This window comes from Podarcis filfolensis (assembly GCF_964270895.1).
Source record: "Podarcis filfolensis genome assembly, chromosome: 6".
Classification (NCBI taxonomy): domain Eukaryota; kingdom Metazoa; phylum Chordata; class Lepidosauria; order Squamata; family Lacertidae; genus Podarcis; species Podarcis filfolensis.
This window is the reverse complement of record NC_139609.1, coordinates 34,687,078-34,709,957: the sequence shown is the minus strand read 5'-3', so window position 1 is coordinate 34,709,957 and position 22,880 is coordinate 34,687,078. Positions and strand designations below refer to the sequence as shown.

The window sequence follows — 22,880 nt, the reverse complement described above, 5'->3', positions numbered from 1 at the left end:
AGGTGATGGGTGAATCTGTCAGTTCAGATTTCTCTTTTTTCCTAAGCTCAAATTAGCTATCCACATTTCTGCATCAGTTTACAAATTGTTATTTTTTCAAAAGCCTTTATGAGAATTGATCAGCATTTTTTTAAGTGCCCATTTTACCCAATAGATACTTGCGTCTGTGCAAATTTCCCCAGAGCAATTCGTTTTTGTATTTTATTTTCACAAATGTAGTTTTATGCACATTTCTGTACACTTTGCAGAACCTCATCGCCTTTGTAAATTTCAAAGGAAAACTCCATTTTGATTTGTGTTTTGTTTGAGAAAGTGAAAATTGGGTGGTTCCATGTAAAAAATGTGAACCAAATTTCTCCCCCAATCCTACTTGTCAGCCCCATGGACAGTCTTGAGAAGCGACTGGAAAACAATGAGGAATGTTATCTCCCCTCCCCACCCCCCACCCCAAAAACACCACTTTTTTTAAAACCAGACTAGCAAAATTATTCAAATGCATTTTCTGGTGAGTAAATAATGCTGTTGAATTTCACTTGCAAATATTGGAATGGGGGGGGGAAGGATTTGTGGATATGCTTTAATGTACACTTACTGTCAGTTTTTCAGAATACATAGCTTGTTGTGCCATAGCATTGAGCCAAGAAGAAAGCAAGAGCTTCTTTGTCATTTTACTTCAGAACTGGTATTTTGCTCTGCTATTATATGCAGGTTTATGGCTACATTCTCACAGTCATTAATAGTTCTCCCAAATAGTGAAACCTGTTTCTAAACAGCTCTGCTATAAGTCCTGTAATCGAAAATGGGCTCGCGTTTCAATTTTCTCTTTGAAGTTTGTCGAAGCAAAATACAGCTGTTAACGTTACTGTACATTTCAGAAACAGTAAAGCAGGAAAACATTACTAAAAACAAGTTTCCCCTTGTCACTTATTCTGGCATGTATTGCATATTGCTACAACATTTCTTCATTTGCCAATGGAAGCAGGGGAAATTATTTCAGCCAGCTATTTATATAGATATGTATGTTTTCCTAACAAAAAGATCAAAGTAAGCTAATGGCAAATGACTGCATGATGATTATTTTGGTCTGACCACTTTAGGTTTCATTGACATTTGGATACTATGAGTGGACAAGGCCAGTAGGAATCAGCCTTGGGTGGTAATCCTACAAGGATGCTTATGTAAAAGAAAGAAAGGTTTTTTAAAAATCAATGCCCATAATAGTATAGCAAAGTTCTGCTAAAAAGGAAAATGATTTTCATGCCTGTTGTATACGTCAAGTTAACTTCAGTATTGTGGACCATCCTATACCCACTTCCTTGGGAATAAACACTATTGAACATAATAGGACTTACTTTTGTGTAGATGTATCTAGGATTGCAGTGTAAAATCCACAGATGAAGACTTGTGCGTTGCAAAGCAGGAAGTCTACACATACATTACTTTCAGCGTGAGAGATTATTATTAAAAATAGTCATGTTTGGCTATGACTACAATACAGACATCACAGAAACATAAAAAACACTCTGCTGACATCTTACCATGGCTTTATGGGGACTGGATATAGACAGGGGAGGATGTCTTTCCTCTGAAGCATTCCTTGTAAAAGTAATTACTTGCCACTGACCTCTAATCATTTCCCCCTTTCCCAGTGTTACTGTTAGACCATCCAGCAGCTCAAATGAATAAGTCTCCAAGAAATAGTTATGCTTAATTCCATGAAATGTTTCTCATATTTGGTTTAAAGACTCATCAGCAGTGAACATATTCTGAACATATTTAGAAGGTATTTTTAGCTGCTTCATCTATAACAGTTCATAAAATATAATGTTGCCCCACATTAGCTGCCCTTGTGGGGACAGGGGACAGCAGCAACAACAGTGAACCAACTGCAGCTGTTTCAAGCCATCAGAAAGCTCTTAATCCCTTGGTAAATTCCACAACTACTAAAGTGATTTTGGCATCATTTTATCATTATTGTGGTGAACTTAGAAACCACAATCTTGCTTGCACTCTTCTAAGTTATTTTAACTCTTAACAAATTACAGCTCCCGGGATTCTTTGGAGGACATTGTGTGTGTTGGATGTGCTATAAACATATAGTGTTGATCTGACCTTGTCTAACCTCCATGTAAGCTTTGTGCAAGCAAGTCAAGATGTCCATAAACGAGTTATCTGGAGGAGTCCTTTGTGCTGAAGGTGCTGCAAGACTCATTGCTGTTTTTGCTGTCACAGGCTTATCTTCTGGTAAAGGACTGTACTTACTGTGTCAAAAATCATTGAATGACTTCAGTGCCTAAAGGAGATAAATGGTTTTAGGTGGTGTGACATCAGTACAGCTCTCCATCCAGCATGACAACAGTAACTAAATTTCCAGCCACTGAAATACAAATAGAGCTTGCGCTATATAAGCAGATGAATGATTAGGCCATGAAACTCATCTGGCAATTCAGTGGAGATCCCAAGGTCTGTGTATTGGCAGAGGTCATCAAATAAGCAGAATAGCACTTGTGTAGCATCAGTCTAATCTTTTCCTACCTGCGATTTATTTTTATTCAGTGATTTCTCGGTCATTTCAGGATCATCTTCCAGGTCTGCAAAATTGAGTTAATAATAGGAAAGGAGGTCCCCCCCCCCAGCTTTCCTTAGTTTCAGAAATTGTTGTAAAAATATAGGTTTGCCATGCCCATGCACTGTTGAGATCATGCCTTTGAGCAAATATAGGAGGAAAAGTAATATTCCACATACAGCCTTCTAGCACATCCCTGAAAATGGCCCCATATTAAATGTGTGCAATTCAGGCTATATCAAATAAAGACAGTAAATCATGAAACATTATGAGAGAAAAGCTAAAGAGAATTTACAAGTAGCTAGCTAAATAGTGATAATAATAAATCACTGATTATTTAAAAAGCGAGCTGTAGAGGTCTATGAAAATTCCCAGGTGCACCAACCAGCCAAGAATAGTAGTTAAAACCAGCATGATCCAAATGGTATATGCCATCCCACTATAGGTACATGAATGGCCACTAGAATCGCTTGCACCAGACAACCTTACTTAAGTGATGAACATGCCATACTCTCCCACTGGTCACTCAAACATAAGAGATGCTTCAGTTACCCAACAGATTGCATTGCACTAGGTCAGGGAAGAGGTACCCATGACCTTTCAGATGTTGTTGGACTGCATCTCCCATTGGTCACACTGGCTGGTGCTGATAGGAACTGGAGTCCAACAACATTCCATGGACCAGCCTGCTCTGTTGCTACTGTTCTAGCATTGGTCACATCCATGAAATACAAATATTTACATGGGGAAAGATTCACTATAGAATGATTTGCGAGAGTGAATTAATGGCAGCCCATACTTACCTGTTATGAAAAAAAAAATCACTTATCCAAACATGAGGAATTAGTACCCAATCCTCACTATACACATCATGGATTCAGATATCCAGACAGTGACACCTGCATGTAGTACTGTAAGCAGCCTTAAACAACCCTTACCTTTCTGTGTTTTGTTGGTCCACAGCAGCCATTTCACCAGGAACCATGGCAGGAGAGAGAGTGGGAGAGACAAATAGCGGGAGAAGAGCATTTCTCCTTCTTTGTTTGCCTTTTGCAAGATTTCAGAGGGTTTTCCTGGGGTTTTTCGTCATTTTGAGGTCAAAAATCTGTGGTCTAGAACACATTATAAATTTTCCCATAAGAGTCAACAGAATTGTTGGCTCATTATGATAGTGGAACCTGTGTGTAGTGATTATTACATAATAAACAGTGGGTGGTATTCAGCTACATTTGACCCAGGGTAGGCCTATTGAAGTTAATGGTCCTAGCTTAGCTATGTTCATTAATTTCAATGGGTCTACTCTGAGTAAAATAGTGGTGGACAAACAGTCCTTCATAGAACATTATATGCCATCACCGAACTTCTCATTAAGGAATGCCTAGCAAGTTTCCAAGGCTGCCCAAGGTATGAAAACTACCTCCTAGATTGCAGGGGCCTCAAGCTGTCATAGGATTGTAGAGTTGGAAGAGATCCCATGGGTCTTCCAGCACAACCCTGTCATTGAACTTTAACTACTGTCATCCCTAGCAACTGGCCATACTGTCTGGGGCTGATGGGAGTTGGAATACAGCAATATCTGGATGGCCACGGGTCCTCCATCTCTGCCCTATGACACTGGACCATTTCTATCAATGACTTTTGTTGTTTTCAAACTATGAAGAGGGGGGAAATCTACTATACTAAAAGGGAGAATCTTGATCTGTCTTCTAACTCCCACCCATGCATACACCTTTGTGATCTTAGACTTGCTGTGATCATTATTCCTTTTTTAAGCTGCAAGAACAATAGCAACTGAGTGGATCTTTGGAGGATGTAGTTCTCCAAGTACCACTTAATTTAAATTAGACTTCTGCAGGAGGGCAAATGCTGTATTGGATTTCTTCCCTAGACAATTGCCAAAAGTATGTTTCTCAAGAGTTGATAGCAGAGATCCTGCAGAACTTCAGCTTGAAGTCCAAGTAATGTGAGCCCTTCTAAATTAACTTGCACTGGCTTTGGCAATAAATCTTCCTTTATAAATGGCCCAGGAAATATAAGCATATGATCACTGTTCTCGCAAAGGGACTTCACATATGACAGGTAGGGCTGAAAACCCCCACAGATAACTAATTCATACCATGTTGGCCAAAATTAAAACATTAAAATTTCATAGATATAATCAGATAATGAAAAATGTTCCTTTTCATTTTAGACCTTGGAAGTTAGACGCTTCTCCTTGCTACAGCTATTGATTTAGGCTGCTGTGATTTTTACCTTCATTTTGTGGGAAAGGAACTTTCTGAAGTCAAAGGACATGAAGCATTAACTGGACAGAGCATCAGGGAATACTCTGCTAGGGGAAATTGGCTAGAGCAAAGAGCCAGGAAGGGGCCTAATTGGTCTTTTCCATCTCTTAGTCCTCTGACATGATGACAACTGTTCTGAAGTTTATTTTCAAGCAGACACACACATAAATAACATCTGTGGGAGTCATGAGCATGTACAACAGCAAAAAACAAATCTCTAAAAAACAGAGTCAAATAAAACACATTATTCTGAGTGATCAACCTCCTCATATTTTAAGCTTGCACTCAACCAGAACTAGTTTTCTCTCCACCCCCTCTTGCTAGTTAAGTGAATTTAAGTGAAGCAGGATGAAACAGGAAATACCAGAAATATTTTAATATCCTGTACTGTTGAAACCACACAATATGGTCCATATCACATTTGGATAGTAAAGTGGATGTGTGGGTTCTATTGTAACCAATGAAATAACAGTCATACATAGGAACACAAAAACTTTGATTTATGAGTGTTGCCTTCTTTCAATAAACCAGTTAAGATGAACCAAAGTTTAGGGTTCAGGGATAACCTTAAACTGCAGTTACTCAAAGGCAAAAAATTTGCACCAGAAGAGGAAGTGTAATGGAAACCCTTATGAGCTTGAAGCTCACATAGGCTCATTCTTGTAACAATAAACTTTGATTTATCATTATGTTTGAGTTCAGGATTCATGTGTTATATAGTGTAGTGGTTCACCTTTGAGCTGGAAATTTTCAAATACTTCTTCATCTATATGTCTCAAACTTCAGTCTTCAAGATGGAGATAAAAATATTAGTCTACCTTACAAGGTTCTTCTAATAATTGCTAATGGTGAAGTCTGAGAGATGTTTCAAAGTTTGAGGAAGAAATTGGAACATGCATTGCCTTCATTCCAATGGATGTTTCCCTTTAAGACAAATAATGCATTCAAACCACCTTCATCATACTTCTCTGTCCTTGGCACACAGGAGCTGGTGCCACAGCATTAAGCTGCTACACACGCCCCCCGGAGGCACCTGGTTGGCTGCCTCCGGTGGGCGTGGGCACCAGCCAGGTAAGGAGGGGAGGGGGCTTAGGCCCCCTACCAGGGGCGGAGCTCGGTCTCCCGCCCACAACCACTCCCCTCTCTTCCAGGGAGGAGAGTCCTTCTGTATAAATAATAAGTATTGTCTTAATAACTCAGTTATTTCTTTTTTCGACATGCCATTAAGTTTAACATTTTAGGTAACACCCTTATCGTAAACTTGCAGCTCTTCACCTTTAGTACAAATCTGATCAGATCTTGCAAGCAAAGCATTCCAAGCCTGGTCAATACTTGGATAAGAGATCCTCAAGGGAAATGCAGGATGCTTTTTAGAAATCGTTCAATAGGCGACATTCTTTTTAAGTCAGCACAGAACCAATCATCCAACATATGGTGATGGGAGCCTCAAATGGAAAAAGCATGCTCCTTAAATTCCTCACCTGCCACATCGTATCGTAATGATGGAAACACAGCTTGCATGTTTTAGCTTTTAAGTTGAGAGCATTATGTGAGTTGGTGACACTGTTCCTGCACTCGGTGACCAGCAAGTAAAACCGCAGCATGTCCTTCAAGGTGAAAGATACTGCATATGCAAAGATAGTAAGCAACACTTCAGAGCACAGTGCTAAGGTGTGCAGTACTAAAATGCTTCATGCTGGCTTGTCCCAACATGGACCACTCATCATAGCTTTTCTGCCAGCTGGTCATGCCTGTCCACTTTTAGTTTCATCCCCATAGTGTACCATTCAATGTCAGTGCCACATCACTTCAGTATAGTGCCATTTAGGAGCTTTTTGCTGTGTATATTCACTTAACATACAGCACATTACCTGCTAGACTGAGTTTGTGGCAGGGACTGCTCTGCAAAATCTAAGATCAGACCACTGTGATTGGACTGGGCCCTGGGCAGCTTAGAGACCAGGAAGGATGGAGATTCCATGAAATCACATCCAGTTTAGCCCCCTGTCCTCTGTATTTTAAATGTGCATTATAGTCCCTTGCAGATGTGGCTCAAAGTGATGTTCCAAGGATAAGCAAGGCTGTTTATCCTTACAAATGCAGTATACAAAAAAAAATTCTATATGTTTATGTTTTCCAACATGAAGAGGCTATACCTATTTTGCTAGCTTTTCAGTGTCCTATTAATTTCTTTTATTTATTTCCATACTATGGGTGTGATGACCATGGAAGCCTATCTATACTTTCTGTTGTTGTTATTAAATTTATATACCGCTTAGTATATAAATTCTTCAAGGAAGGCTCAAGCAGTATGTGGACCGAGAACTCCCAGAAGTGCAAGCTGGATTTAGAAGAGGCAGAGGAACCAGAGACCAAATTGCAAACATGCGCTGGATTATGGAGAAAGCTAGAGAGTTCCAGAAAGACATCTACTTTTGCTTCATTGACTATGCAAAAGCCTTTGACTGTGTTGACCACAGCAAACTATGGCAAGTTCTTAAAGAAATGGGAGTGCCTGATCACCTCATCTGTCTCCTGAGAAATCTCTATGTGGGACAAGAAGCTACAGTTAGAACTGGATATGGAACAACTGATTGGTTCAAAATTGGGAAAGGAGTACGGCAAGGCTGTATATTGTCTCCCTGCTTATTTAACTTATATGCAGAATTCATCATGCGAAAGGCTGGGCTGGATGAATCCCAAGCCGGAATTAAGATTGCCGGAAGAAATATCAACAACCTCAGATATGCAGGTGACACAACCTTGATGGCAGAAAGTGAGGAGGAATTAAAGAACCTTTTAATGAGGGTGAAAGAGGAGAGCGCAAAATATGGTCTGAAGCTCAACATCAAAAAAACGAAGATCATGGCCACTGGTCCCATCACCTCCTGGCAAATAGAAGGGGAAGAAATGGAGGCAGTGAGAGATTTTACTTTCTTGGGCTCCATGATCACTGCAGATGGTGACAGCAGTCACGGAATTAAAAGACGCCTGCTCCTTGGGAGAAAGGCGATGGCAAACCTAGACAGCATCTTAAAAAACAGAGACATCACCTTGCCAACAAAGGTCCGTATAGTTAAAGCCATGGTTTTCCCAGTAGTGATGTATGGAAGTGAGAGCTGGACCATAAAGAAGGCTGATCGCCAAAAATTGATGCTTTTGAATTATGGTGCTGGAGGAGACTCTTGAGAGTCCCATGGACTGCAAGAAGATTAAACCTATCCATTCTTAAGGAAATTAGCCCTGAGTGCTCACTGGAAGGACAGATCCTGAAACTGAGACTCCAATACTTTGGCCACCTCATGAGAAGAGAAGAGTCCCTGGAAAAGACCCTGATGTTGGGAAAGATGGAGGGCACAAGGAGAAGGGGACGACAGAGGACGAGATGGCTGGACAGTGTTCTCGAAGCTACAAACATGAGTCTGACCAAACTGCGGGAGACAGTGGAAGACAGAAGTGCCTGGCGTGCTCTGGTCCATGGGGTCACGAAGAGTCGGACACGACTAAATGACTAAACAATATACCGCTTAGTTGACAAAGTGGCTTCTAAGTGGTTTACAAGTATAAAACACTTTTTATGTTGTAGAACTGAATACAAGAATAACCTCACTAATTTTATTTTAGGATATTCTTGAGAAAAGAAGTATTTTATTCCTAAATATTCTGGGCATTTTGAAGTGTTTGGTAGTTTACTTTTTCCTTATTCTTGTGATAAATGCCAGAGCCCTGAGCCTGAAGTTGGCTTGTTTGTTCCTTTAAAAGGTAGCTGTACATAAAAAATCCAGGTTTCTACACGCTTCATGTATTGTGTTAATATTAAACACAATTGGAGTCTGTCTGTCTTTGTACTTTTGCAACGTCTCATTTCTTTCCAACTATAGCGCTTGTCATGGTTTTAATTTTTTCCCCCCTCCAAGTGGATCTCTTTCATGTTTTCTATTTACTCTCCTTGGCAGAGTCATTGAGCACAGGAAATACACTATATCTGCAAAATGCCAAAACGGCTTTCTTCATAGTACTGCAGTAATAGGGAACTGGATGATTTTAGGAAAAGATCTGTGCTCCGTGCTTTGCCTATTCATGTGTGGGGTTTTGATTTTATGTGAAATGAAAGGCGTAAACTCCAGGTCTGAAAACTAATAGAATTTCAGCATTTACCTGCTGATCCATAGCCTTTAGGTTAGATTGTGTGTCAGCCGGCAGTCAGCTTGTAGAACGAAGAATACTTTAACACAAAAATGAAAAGATTTCTGTTAGATGCACACCACCTGCCAGATACCGAGAAATGATCCTTGTGGATTATTATTAGAAATATTTTCCACTCTGCCTGATTGCTGAAAAAGTCGTGGGAAGGATACCTATTCAGATAATGCTGGCTTGTGAACCACGAGAAAGAGAATTGCTGTCCTATTTTTCAGCCTAAAGTTATGCTGCTTCTTGACAAATCTTTAAAAAGTTATTGAAAAGCAAAGTGCTCCTCAGCATCATGTGGTATCACATATTGTGCTTACGCACATAGCTGATATTGTTTTTGTTTGTCCTATAGTATATACACTTACATTCATAATATACATATTAACTATCTGTTGTGATACATTTGGAAGAGACCTTCCTATAAAGAAACATATGGTACATCACACTATAAACTTATTCATCTGAACATATCTCTGTTAAGAGTTAATTGGCATCAGTGTTTGCTGGCAGAACTCTATCCTAAATCTAGTCCCAGAAATGGAGATCCAGGGAAAGTCCACCTGCACTAGATCCAACAGTGTTTGCAGCACAATTTCTCAGCAACTTAAGGCAGCGGTCTGTAGGATGTGCTTCCAGCTCTCAAAGGGCCAAATTGCAAGTTATGGCAGCTTTTCCACGAGTCTGGAGAAGGGCCATATCTCAGTGGTTAGAACCTCTGCTGTGCATGCAGTAGGTCTCAAATTCAAACCCTGGCATTTCCAAATAGGACTGGGGGAAACTTTGGAGAGCCATAAGGAGGTAAGAAGAACTTGCTAGGTCAGGCCAGTGATCCATCTAGTCCAGCATCCTGTTCTCACAGTGGCCAACCAGATGCTATGAGAAGCCGGCAAATAGAAATCTCCCTTCCTGCTAGTTCCAGGAACTGGTATTCAGAAGCATACTGCCAGTTATGGAAGACAGTGTTGAGCTAGATGGATCAATCCTTATGTTCAATCTCAATCACACATGAAGAAGGTGTGTGGTCCATTTCTATTTTTAAGAGGAAAGGGGACGTGCCGGTGAGGAGTGAAGATGCTTTCCTCCCATTCATGGCTCAGTTCAGTGTTTGTTAAGTGAATATACACAGCACACCTAAACGCACACCAAAGATACACACCTAAATGGCACTATGTTGCAGAGATGTGGTTTAGTCTTCCTCCCAGTTGCTTTTCTCTTTAGTCAAGGTTTTATGACAAACATGTCATAAAACCTTGTGGAGAAATACTTAGGGAGAGGAGCAGCATAGAGATGTCAAAGGAGAATGCCCATATTTCTTTTAAAAGGATGGGGAACCTGTAGCTCTCAAGAAGTTGTGGGACTCCCAACTTCCATCAGCCCCAGCCTGCATGGCCAATCATCAGAGATGATGGGACTTGTAGTCCAGCAACATCTGAAAGGCTACAGGTTGCTCACATAGCAAAATCTCCTGGTTTCCACATGGTTGGGGGAAGATTAATATTTAAAAGCATGGATCTACTGCAGTCACTTCTAGCTTGTTCCACTATGGTTAAACACATAGGGTGGAAGCAGTAACACAGATCCATATAAACAAAAACAGTTTGTAGATTTAAACTAGCAGATTTAAACTCAAATGCCTGCCAGGATTTGCTCCAAGGCTTACTATTCAGGCACTCTAAATAAATTTACACTTCTAAGTCTTAAAATGACTTCACCTCCATCTCTTACCCCTTGCAACCCGCCATGTGCCCTCAAAATCTACTTCAGAAGTTTGGGGTGCCCTCCAGAGCTGATTTTTGGGGGTGCACAGGGGACTGCAGGGTAGAGGAAAGGGAGATGAAGTTCCATTTTACAAACGGACAATGTTGGAATCCACCCAAAGGTGGTCTTTCACCGCCCCGAAATAGATTTAAAGCCTTATTTTTAATGTTCTCAACAGGAATCTCGGAAATGTCTGAGTTCTGATCTGGGGTTTCCATTTATTGTTTCGTTTAACTGTATGCTTAGGACATAAAATGAAGGATTATTTCTGCAAGGTGAAATCAATAAATAATTTATCAGTTGTCCCAGTTTGTATAGTAAATTGTAATTATCGCAATCCCTTGGTTGGCACAAGCTTATCAGACAAACAGGTTTCAAAAGCCACAGAAATGCTTCCTAAACATCAATGCAGTTACGTAATGTCAATTGTTATGCTCTTGCCGCTCTCCTGTGTGACCAAATTGTTAATAGTTAATCTGGTGTCTCCATTAGTGGTTACCTTTGCTTCCTAGCAACAACATTGGATAAAAAATTGAGGCAACAGTTGCCACTTTTGAATTCAACACACTTGGCTGTAGTTAATATGTTTCAGGGTTTCACCAAGACCATTTTTCTTTATAGGAAAAGTAAAGAAAATTATGCCTTTAAAAGCACAGTTATTTATTTATTTATTTATTTATTTATTTATTTATAAACCAGTTTTGTATTTTGGAGGGGGTCAGTACAGTTCAGCATAATAACTGTAAACTTTCAAAAATTGTTTTTTATGTTCAGCAGTTTTAGAACATGCCTACTATTAGTCTGAACTGCAGTTTAACACTAAATAATTTGCAGGGCACAATTTAAACTGAAGGTGTCAGAAGGAATTTCCTTTACAGACAAAATCATTTAGACTGTAGTTGTATGTACACTCACCTCTGAGTAAGTCCCCTTGAACTCAATAGAACTTACTTCATTGTAGATATTTATAGGATTGCACTGTTAATGTACTAGTTACTGGCTTGGAACCTAAGTTTCCTTCCATGGATGAAATGAATGGAACAAGACCCACCTCCCCGCTAGACAGATACTTGGGGTTAGAGACACTTTGGGGTGGAATTTATACTATATGTCTGGCATCTGCAAATGGAGTGAGGTGTCTCCTCCATATGTGAATGGAGGCACAGCTTAGGATCCAAGACAGTACGTTTATTGCTTTTCATTATTAAAAAGGAGCAGTTCAGATAATAGAAAAGGGGAGCACAGAATGTACACAGGCATCTACACCTGTGACTGATTTCTAGCTACTATATATTTAATTCAGGACTAAGGTGTTTAGGCTCTCCAATTGTTTAGACTCCCAACTCTCATCAACCTCAGTTAGGGTTGCCATACGTTGAGAATTTCCCAGACATATCCAGAAGACTATGGTCAGCAGCAATGTCCGGGCAGAAATTGTCAACATGTCCGGTAAAATGTGGACATATAGTAGTCCATGTTGGCAGTTCCTGCCGATTTCCATTTTTGTGATTTTGCCAAAAAAGCTCAACAACTTTGACAAAAACTTTATGTGTGGATTTTCACTGTTTGAAATATGGTAACCCTGCTTCAGTCACCATGGCCAATGATCAGGGATGAGGGGAACTGGATTCCAGCAACATCTAAGGGCCCCCATTTCCCCACAATTTAATTTAATATTAATTTTATCCATAATGAATTATTTAACCATCACACAAATCAATTCCTAAGATGGCTTACTGTCAGTAAAATAATAAATACATAATAAAATGCAAAATACGTAGCATCAGATAACAAAAGCGTAGCTTTTAAAAAAAACGAGACAGCAAGAAACATACTCAAAACATGAAATACTTTGCAAATTTGCCTAGTGTCCTCCGCAGGGTTCCTTTGGCCAACTATAACTTTTTTTGTCTGTGAAATTTAATATGCTGAAGAGAGAAAGAGTATTTTCCCCCCATTATTTCATTAACGGACACTGGTACAATATTAAGTTCTAATGCCTTTCGATCATTTGAAATATTGAGCTAGTTAAACAAATTCATTGATGGATTCAGCAAGATAATTGGCTTTGTCTGACAGGACTCATGAAAGATGGCCTGACAGATAATTCTAGGCCGAACTGTTGTGAATGGTGGGGAAATAAATGACTTTCTGGGCATTTCTCAGCTCACAGTCAGCCAGGTGGCTGCTTAGTAAGCCAGGTGGCTGCTTAGTAAGCCAGGTAGCTGTGTTGTATGTGCGACGTCACAGGCTCATGGCATCACCGGCCCACCATGGCACCAAGCTCTCCCCCAATGTTGGGCCGAAGCCATCACCTTTGCTTACAATCAAGTGGCATATTGTTTTTCTTGAATTAAATAAATAAAAACAACCAGCCAGAAGCCAGTGTTATTTTCCAGGACAGATTAAAAATAATGAGTGTCTACAATAGATAGAATATAAATTATGAATCAGTCTTCAGAAAGCTGAGGTAAATGGCAGTGTTATTCCCAAGCACCAAACAAAAGGAAAAACAAAAGGAAAAAATAAAGGTGAAGATTTCAAAGATTGTAGGGGAAAGTTGCAATGTATCAGTTTTATTGTAATTTTACCCTTGGCATGATAAGATTATTCACCACGTTGGTATCTTTGTAAATGAATGGCAGCTTCAGTTTATTTTAATAAACTAATAATAATGAATAATAAATATTTGGAAACTTGGTGCAAACAGGAAGAAACCAATAGGATCCCCCTGCAATCGTCTTTCTTTCTTTCTTTCTTTCTTTCTTTCTTTCTTTCTTTCTTTCTTTCTTTGGAGAATTTGGAGAAAGTTATAGGACCAGAAAAGATGCATGGTCACGTCTATGCTAATTGCATCAGTGACTCCTCTGAAGAGAGTGACTGATGGTTTGCATTAACATTCCCGATTCCTGAATTAAGATGCTAGCCCCCATGCATGTTCTATTTCTGCCTCTTTCATATCAGAGTCATCTATCCTGATTTCACCTTACTCTTGTCAAACTTTAATTGATAATTCGGGATTCTTTGTACTTTATTTAATTTATTTTTAAAAAGCTTTATGATTCTCTGTATTAAGGAATGCATAGAGAAAACAGTCTTCTTGAATTGGATTCAAACATGGTCATGTCTGCAGGTTTATAATATAGAGATTATATAGAACTTGTCGTGTTAAGGAACATTGCAACTGTCCTTTCAAGATAGTATTGTTTTCACTGTAAAATAAAGTGCAACGGTGTTTTGTTTTGTTTTTAACTTAGTGTCTCTCAAAATTAATGATTAATATTGGCGCATCAAGGGACACAGGTGGCGCTGTGGTCTAAACCACTGAGCCTCTTAGGCTTGCCGATCAGAAGGTTGGCGGTTCGAATCCCCACGGCGGGGTGAGCTCCCGTTGCTCTGTCCCAGCTCCAGCCAACCTAGCAGTTTGAAAGCACACCAAAAAGTGCAAGTAGATAAATAGGTACCACTTCAGCGGGAAGGTAAACGACATTTCCGTGCGCTGCTCTGGTTCGCCAGAAGCAGCTTAGTCATGCTGGCCACATGACTCGGAAGCAGTTTGCAGGCAAACGCCGGCTCCCTTGGCCAATAAAGCGAGATGAGTGCCGCAACCCCAGAGTCGTCTGTGACTGGACTTAACGGTCAGGGATCCCTTTACCTTTACCTATGATTAAAATATTATTATGTCTCGATGAAAACCGTTCTAATAACATATCTTTAATACATTTTGGTACCTGTTTTGTTTTTTGTTTTTGTTTTAGCTGAGAAGTGCATCACAAAATTCAGAGAGGTTCAGCATCTGACTTAGAATACATTTCCATCTATATATTAGTCTGGGAGGTGCAAATTAAATTGGTTAACTTAAAAATACTGACCATTCCTAGTACTGAATATCCATATATTTCAGCTGTTTCCTATTCTCCATACCAATCATACCCTGTTGTATAAAGATGTGATGAGAACCTTTAGAAATTTGTCTTCTTCCTGTTCCTTTCCTCACTTATTTAATTAAAGTACTTCGGGGGGGATTAATGAATACAATCCCTGGCTTTCACCCATGAGAATATGAACCCTTTCAATGACTGCTAGCCTTGACACAGTTAAGAGCTAATCAGGATGTTTCTTTTGTGTTCACCTACCATAGATTTCGCTAAAATATGCAGCTAGCAGCAGCACAGTGAATGTCCTTCTAATTTTGAAGAGTGAAGTAGGTGAGCAGACCTGCCTAATTAATTCTCTCAAGGGATTCTGGATGAACCTGAGGTCTCTTTATTTTAATTCTCAGCTATGCACAAAAAGCATGAATTGACTAGAATATATTTGGAGAAAGTGTTGCATTTACTCTGCTCATTTATGTGATCCTTTCACATCTGAATGCAGTTTTGTACTGAAGCTCTTTTATGTAAGGTACAAAAATTGTTTGAAGAGCACAATGGCTTTTCAGGGACACACACAAAATAATCAAACTATTACTAAGTCAGTGTACGGTAGGGGCTTCCTTTTCTTATATCTTGAGGACAGTTCACACAACCTGTTTTCCCCAGTTGTTTGAAAGAAAGTGATTACTGACAGGGGTGCCAACTTGAATAAAATATTGGGGGGGATACGCTCCGCCCCACATAATCGATTGCATTACATGGCGCGCACACACACACACAAATTGAATGACAATGCCCATCAGCTTAGGCAAGGCCTGGGCACTGCAAATATTTTATTGGGGAGAGGGACAAAGTGACCTTGACCCCTAAGAGTTGGCTCCTATGATTACTGGTGAGTTTGAAACTCTCCACCTCATCCTGCCAACAGATTGCTTGCAGATCAGAAGCCCCTAATAATACAAGTTGCTCTGTATTTCAGTTCTTCCATAAAATGCCTCAGTCAGCTTAGTTTGCGGGAGAAACACAACCAAACTGACTAGAGAAATGCCCAGAGGTCCAAGAGATATTACCATGGAGTATTTTTGATAGGTGTATAACAGGACCTTTGCCACACTGTTAACTCCTAGAGTCCCAAATTTGCTTCATCATTAATCTCTAAGGCTACAATGCCAACCCTTGTTTACACTGGGGGGATTTGAATTGAGCAAAAAAGCCGAATCATGGCTTACGTAGTTCTGGGGCAAAAGAAAAGCAGCCCCAATTTATGTCTTGTGGTCCTTGTACACTTGCTTGTTCATGGTTAGCCATGCTTTGCATGCAAACTGGGCCACCATATTAACCTGAAATAAGGAGCACCTTCAGGTGTCAAGCTCCAGATTGTAATCAATGTGATAAGATGTTTCATGACTTGGGGAAAGTAAGTATAGACTTGATCTCCCAGATGTAGTTTCCTCCATGGCATGTCTTGCCAGTATTCCTGGAAAAAAATATTTTTGTTGCCTTCAATGCCTGCTTTCTTGGGTATCATGATCTGCCCAGTCCATCTCGATGTACCCATTTTCAGTCCCTATCAAAGTTATAGTTAAGATGTATTTATTCAGCCTTCCTTTCCTCATTTTGTGCTTTTGAAGCCATGCTGCTGTGTCTGAACTTGGTAAACAAAATTGTTTTCTTCACTCTGAGTGCAGCGTAGTCCTTTTAAGGAATCCTGCTGCACTTGGATGAAATAACTGTATCCTCTTGTCACTTGAGTTAATGAGTGAGCAGGGATGCATCAAAGTCAAGTCAAGAAATCAGAAATGAGGAAACTGTGAAACCGTACAAAGCAGGAGCCAATTCTTTTCCTTGGATTTGTGTTCCCCTCACCCCACACTTTCTCTATAGCTCTGGGAAAAGGAAAGCGGTATTGTATTCAGCACATAAGTAGAACGAAGGAAAGTGACTGCACAGAATGAATAGCAGACTCTATATATGCAAAAATGCAATGGAATATTGATATAGTTAAATATGTTCTGGTATATATGATGTTCTGCTTAGTTGCTGTGGGTTTAATGTATTTCTTCAAAGCTCATGCAGAAGCTATTTGGTTTCTCAGAGATACCAGTGATTTATTTTTGGAATTTCTGTTAATGTGCCTGCTTAATAGTACCGAGAAGTGTATTGGGAAATATATTTTTTTTTTTTTTTTAAAAATATTTTTATTCAAAAGTTTTTCCATGTAAACACGACATACATAGACATACAAAAACAAAACGAAACAAAAAACATGTACCATTTCGTATCCTAATTTCTTATACCTTCCTTCCCCGACTTCCTCATACCTCCCGTTTCTGTATTCCAAATTCTTATCAATTGTTCAGCAAATCTTCCCTTATTTTAGTTAAAGTTTAGACTAATCTTCCTTATTCTCCTTGTCTTAACCATTACTAATAGTAACCATTTACTTTCTAATCCAACATCATTCTAACTTTCATTAACTTTATAATATTTCTTTAAATAGTCCTTGAATTTTTTCCACTCTTCTTGCGCTGTTTCTCTTCCCTGGTTTCGGATTCTGCTCGTCATTTCTGCCAAACCCATGTAGTCTATCACCTTCATCTGCCATTCTTCCAGTGTGGGTAGATCTTGCGTCTTCCAGTACTTCGCGATGAGTATTCTAGCTGCTGTTGTAGCATACATGAAAAAAGTTATATCTTTCTTTAACACCCCTTGGCCGACAATACCCAAGAGAAAGGCCTCTGGTTTCTTGGTGAAAGTATATTTAAATACCTTTTTAAGTTCATTATAGATCATTTCCCAGAATGCCTTAATCTTTGGGCACGTCCACCAAAGGTGAAAAAATGTACCTTCCTTTTCTTTACATTTCCAACATTTATTGTCAGGCAAATGGTAAATCTTTGCAAGCTTGACTGGGGTTATGTACCACCTATAGATCATTTTCATAATATTTTCTCTTAAGGCATTACATGCCGTAAATTTCATCCCAGTGGTCCACAACTTTTCCCAGTCAGCAAACAAAATATTATGACCAATGTCCTGAGCCCATTTAATCATAGCTGATTTAACCGTTTCATCTTCTGTATTCCATTTCAGCAGCAAGTTGTACATTTTTGACAAATTCTTAGTACTGAGTTCTAGCAATTCTGTCTCCAATTTTGATTTTTCCACCTGGAAGCCAATTTTGCTATCCAATTTGAACGCTTCATTTATTTGATGATAATGCAGCCAATCTCTCACCTTCCCTTTTAGTTTCTCAAAACTCTGCAATCTCATTTTGTCCCCCTCCTTTTCCAAAATTTCCCAATATCTTGGCCACTTGGACTCCATATTTAACTTTTTAACTGCCTTAGCCTCCATTGGCGACAGCCACCTTGGAGTTTTATTTTCCAGCAAATCTTTGTATCTGACCCAAACATTTAATAGTGCTTTTCTGACAATATGATTTTTAAAACTTTTATGTGCTTTAACCTTGTCATACCACAAGTATGCATGCCACCCAAAAATGTTATTAAAACCTTCCAAATCCAAAATGTCTGTGTTTTCAAGAAGCAGCCATTCTTTCAGCCAGCAGAAAGCTGCCGCTTCATAGTAAAGTTTAAAGTCTGGCAGGGCAAACCCTCCTCTTTCCTTTGAGTCCGTTAATATCTTAAATTTAATTCTGGGCTTTTTGCCCTGCCAGACAAATTTAGATATATCTTTCTGCCACTTCTTGAAACAATCCATTTTGTCCATTATTTGCAGTGCTTGAAACAAAAACAACATTCTTGGCAATACATTCATCTTTATGACTGCAATTCGACCTAACAAGGAAAGCTTTAAATTTGACCAAATCTCCAAGTCTTTTTTCACTTCTGTCCAAGTTTTTTCATAATTATCTTTAAATAAATTCACATTCTTAGCTGTCATGTTTATACCCAAATATTTCACTTTTTTAACCACAGTCAACCCTGTCTCATTCTGAAACCTTTCTTTTTCCACCTGTGTTAGATTTTTCTCCAATACCTTTGTTTTTGACTTATTCAATTTAAATCCTGCCAATTGACCAAACTCTTGGATTATTTCCAAAACTCTTTTCGTACTAGCTTCTGGCTCTTGCAATGTAAGTACTAGGTCATCTGCAAATGCTCTCAGTTTGTATTGTTTAGCTCCGACCTGGATCCCCTTAACCAACTGGTCCCTCCTGATCATATTAAGCAAAACCTCCAGGACCGATATAAAAAGTAATGGGGAGATAGGGCACCCCTGGCGTGTCCCTTTTTCAATCTTGAATTCTTCTGTGACCACATTATTTACAATTAGTTTAGCTTTCTGTTCAGAGTATATTGCACCTATACCATTCTCAAACCCTTGGCCTACCCCCATCCCCCGGAGGTTCTTCAACATAAAACTCCAAGAAATGTTGTCAAAGGCTTTCTCGGCGTCCACAAATATCAAAACTGCCTTAGTGTTTATGTTCACTTCCAACTTCTCCAAAATGTCAATTATATTCCTTACATTATCCGACAAGTGCCTTTTCGGGAGAAAGCCCGCTTGGTCCCCATGAATCTCCTCCATCAAAATTCTTTTCAGTCTCCTTGCTAAAACATCAGCAAAGATTTTGTAATCCACATTTAGTAACGAGATGGGTCGGTAGTTCTTAAGTTGAGTCTTTTCAGTCTCTGTCTTTGGTATAAGTGTAATATAGGCCTCTCTCCACGTATCGGGTGCCTTCCTCCCCTCCATGATCTCATTGCAGACTTCCTTCAAAGGTTGTATAAGCCCTGCCTTTAAGACTTTATAATATTTGGAAGTCAGTCCATCCGGTCCAGGTGATTTGCCCAACGTCATGTTTTGAATGGCATCTTCTATTTCCTGTGCTGATATTTCCTGATTCAAAATTGTCTTACTTTCCTGTGAAATCTCTTTCAGCCCATTTTTCTCGAGGAATTGTTGTATATCTGTTTGTTTTTGCGGCCCTTGTGTGTAGAGTTGTCTAAAGTAGTTCTGAAAACAATTCCTAATTTCCGCTGGGTTGCTTATGTTCTTTCCTTCCACTTCTAAATTTGTTACCGTGTTGAGTTTTTGTCTCTTCTTTATTTGCCAAGCCAATAGCTTGCCACATTTGTCAGCCGATTCAAAAGTCTTTTGTCTCATTTGCTTAATTTTCCACTCTAGTTCTTGATTCGTCAGTTCCATATATTGTGTTTGATAAAGTTTGATTTCTCTTAAGATCTCTTGTGATTTTGGCTTCGATCTTAGTTTCCTTTCCCCTTCTTTTATTTTTTCCAGAATTTTTTCCTTCCTCTCGTTTTGTTTCCTTTTCTTTAATGTATTTTGTTGTATCAAGAACCCTCTCATCACGGCTTTGCTTGCGTCCCATATTATTCTTTTTTCTACTTTAGTCCTTAGATTAATTTCAAAATAGTCTGTCAAGGTTTTTTGGGCCTTCTTACAAATCTCCTCATCTCTAAATAAGGTGTCATTCATTCTCCATCTGAAGGAGCCAGTTGTTGTTTGCCTCATCACCATCTTCACTGCATTGTGGTCGGAGAAAGTTTTTGGGCAGATTTCCACTCTCTTTATGTTTTGCGCCATACTGCTAGTTACCCAAATTTGGTCGATCCTTGTCCATGTCATTTTGGCTTCAGAAAAGAAGGTTCCCTCTCTTTCTAGTGGGTGTTTTGTTCTCCATATGTCAATCAAGTCCATATTGTCAGTCATTTCAAAAAAAGTCTTTGGTAGTCTTCCATCTTTTGTTACTACCTGTCTTTGTGCTTTGTCCATATTTGTTGAAACTACTCCATTCATGTCTCCCATCATGATTAGTTTACAATCCATGTGGTCCATCAAAATCTCATGCAACTTCTTAAAAAATTCAGCTTTCCCTTCATTTGGTGCATAAATTCCCACTATCAAATACTTCTCTCCTTGAAATTGAATTTCAATTGCCAAATATCTTCCTTGGTCATCTTTAAAGATTTGTTTCGGTTGGAGCTTCTCCTTTGCATAAATCACCACTCCTCTCTTTTTTACTCTGTCTGAAGATATAAATTCTTGTCCCAATTTCTTATTTACTAGTAACTTTCTATGAGCTCTTGTCACATGGGTCTCTTGTAAACAAATTAAGTCTAATTGATCTTTCTTCAAAGCATGAAATATATTTTTTCTCCTTCTAGGGATGTTCAAACCGTTACAATTCCAAGTTAGAAGTTGCAGAGCCATGATGGGGTTACTTGCTCTTTCCTCCTACAGCTCCCAATTTTTGTTCCTCGTTTGTCGGTAATTCCTTTTCCGTATCTAATGAAGGATGCCCTTGTCCTGGATAAGTCTCTTTCTGTAGGTCTTCTTCGTGTTCTCCCATAAACTTGTCTTTATCACTCACGGTCTTTATTCTTCTCTTCTTTCCCTTGTATTTAAAAGACAGGCCTTGGGGGAACTCCCACCTGAATGGTATGTAGTTCTTTCTCAGCAGTATCACCAGGTCCTTGTAATGTCCTCTTGCGTCCAAGATACTCTTAGGAATGTCTTTGAAGATCTCGATATAAAAGTCTTCGATTCGAAGGGTTGTTTGATAATGCAGGTTCAATATTTTATCTCGCTCCTCCTTTGATCTTAAAGTTATAAGACAATCTCTGGGTCGATTCTTCCTCTGCCTTGCTCCCAATCTGAAAGCACTTTCTATCTTAAATTCTTCTTTGCCCAGCTCCTGCTTCCAAAAGTCAGAAAATTCTTTTGTCAAATAGTCCACCAGGTTATCTTCTTCCTTTTCCGGCACAAGTCTGATCCTTAGATTTCTCTCCTTGCGTTGCATGTCCTGCATAGAAAGTGCCAGTTCATATTCATCTAGTTTCTTAAACACTGGTGGAAACTTTGCCTCCGCAGCAGTTGCAATTTCTTTGGCTTCCTCAGCTATTTTTCTTGTTGTAGATGATTCTTGCAATATTTGCCCAATTGCTTCTGTATTTGAATTCACTTTATTCCCAAGGTCAGTTATACTTTTTGTATTTGAGTCAATTTTCCCAGAGATTTCTTCAATTTTCTTATTTGTTTCAGCAACTTGTACTTTAGTTTCAGCAACTTGTGCTTTAGTTTCTGCACCTTGTTTTTTAAGTTCCTCCAGAGAGTCATTTATCTTCTCCAATACCTTGGCAAATGATTCTTCTGTAGACATTGTTTTCACTCTTGCCTTTGGAACAGCTGTAATTCCAGAGGCTCCTGATACTGAAGCCCTTCTCTGCATAAAAGAGTCAATTTTATATTGTTTGCCAGATCTCAAAGTTGTTTCCTGTAAATCCCCTTTCTCTTTACCATCTGCCATAACAAAGTCTTTTAGTCAAGGTCATTCCCAGACTCTTGAGCCGTCAAACAAAAGTTCTCATAGATTTCACTCGTTGCTGTAACAATTTGTAGATCCACCAGGGGGCGCAGAGTCAATTTTTACTTCTCCAAGTAAACCCACACTCTCCTAAAAGTAGACAAAACTTTCCTAATCCCTTCCAATTGTTATTTTCTCTTTCTGTGGGGTCTAAAATCAATAGTGTCCTGTAAGTAGCTTTGCAGTGCAACAAAGTAAATATTTCAAGTTGAGAGTAACCCAAGTCAATTAAAGATACTTTTTAACCTTCTTATAGCAACAGTCTTTAGCCGGTTCCTTTCCTCCGAGCGTCCGATCCCAGGTATAAGAACAACGGTATTTAACTCAATTCTTTAAAATTGGCAGAAAAACACTTTAAAATCTTCTCCCCCCCCCCTTCTGCCCTTCGGGGAGGGAGTTCTTTGCTTTGGTGATGAATTTCTTAGCTCCCACAAATTTCCTCTCAAGCAGTTACAGCTGGAATGCCTTTCGCTTTGATCTTGCTACAGAACGGAAAGCAGACTTCCTTTTTAGTACTTGTCCGTCTCGGTGCCCAATTTCTTTAATTTTGATATCCAATTATATTTTAGCGGTCAATCCTACTCACGGATAGTTGTTTTTTAGTCCAATTTCGCCGGAAGAAATCAGCGCTCTCCGCTAATGGCGACGCGGCTTCTCCTCGCAGGCTGGGTAAGAACGACTCTCAGCACCGCTTCTCACCCCCTCCGCTGATCCGCAGCCTTTAAAAAGGCTATTTCACAGCGTCGGGGGGGCGCAAAGGTGCCCGCCGAGTCTCCGGTTCACAGGCAACGCGCCTGTGATTTTTAAGGGTCCCCGCTCCGCCGTAGCTGACAGGACCCGAACCTACG

The 22,880-nt window shown here is 39.5% G+C and overlaps 1 protein-coding gene across 8 annotated transcripts in view; it reads left to right on the top strand.

The window, feature by feature from the left end:
* ST6GALNAC3 (ST6 N-acetylgalactosaminide alpha-2,6-sialyltransferase 3) overlaps positions 1-22,880 on the top strand; it is a 273,570-nt gene that overhangs the window by 231,546 nt on the left and 19,144 nt on the right. The window lies entirely within an intron of this gene.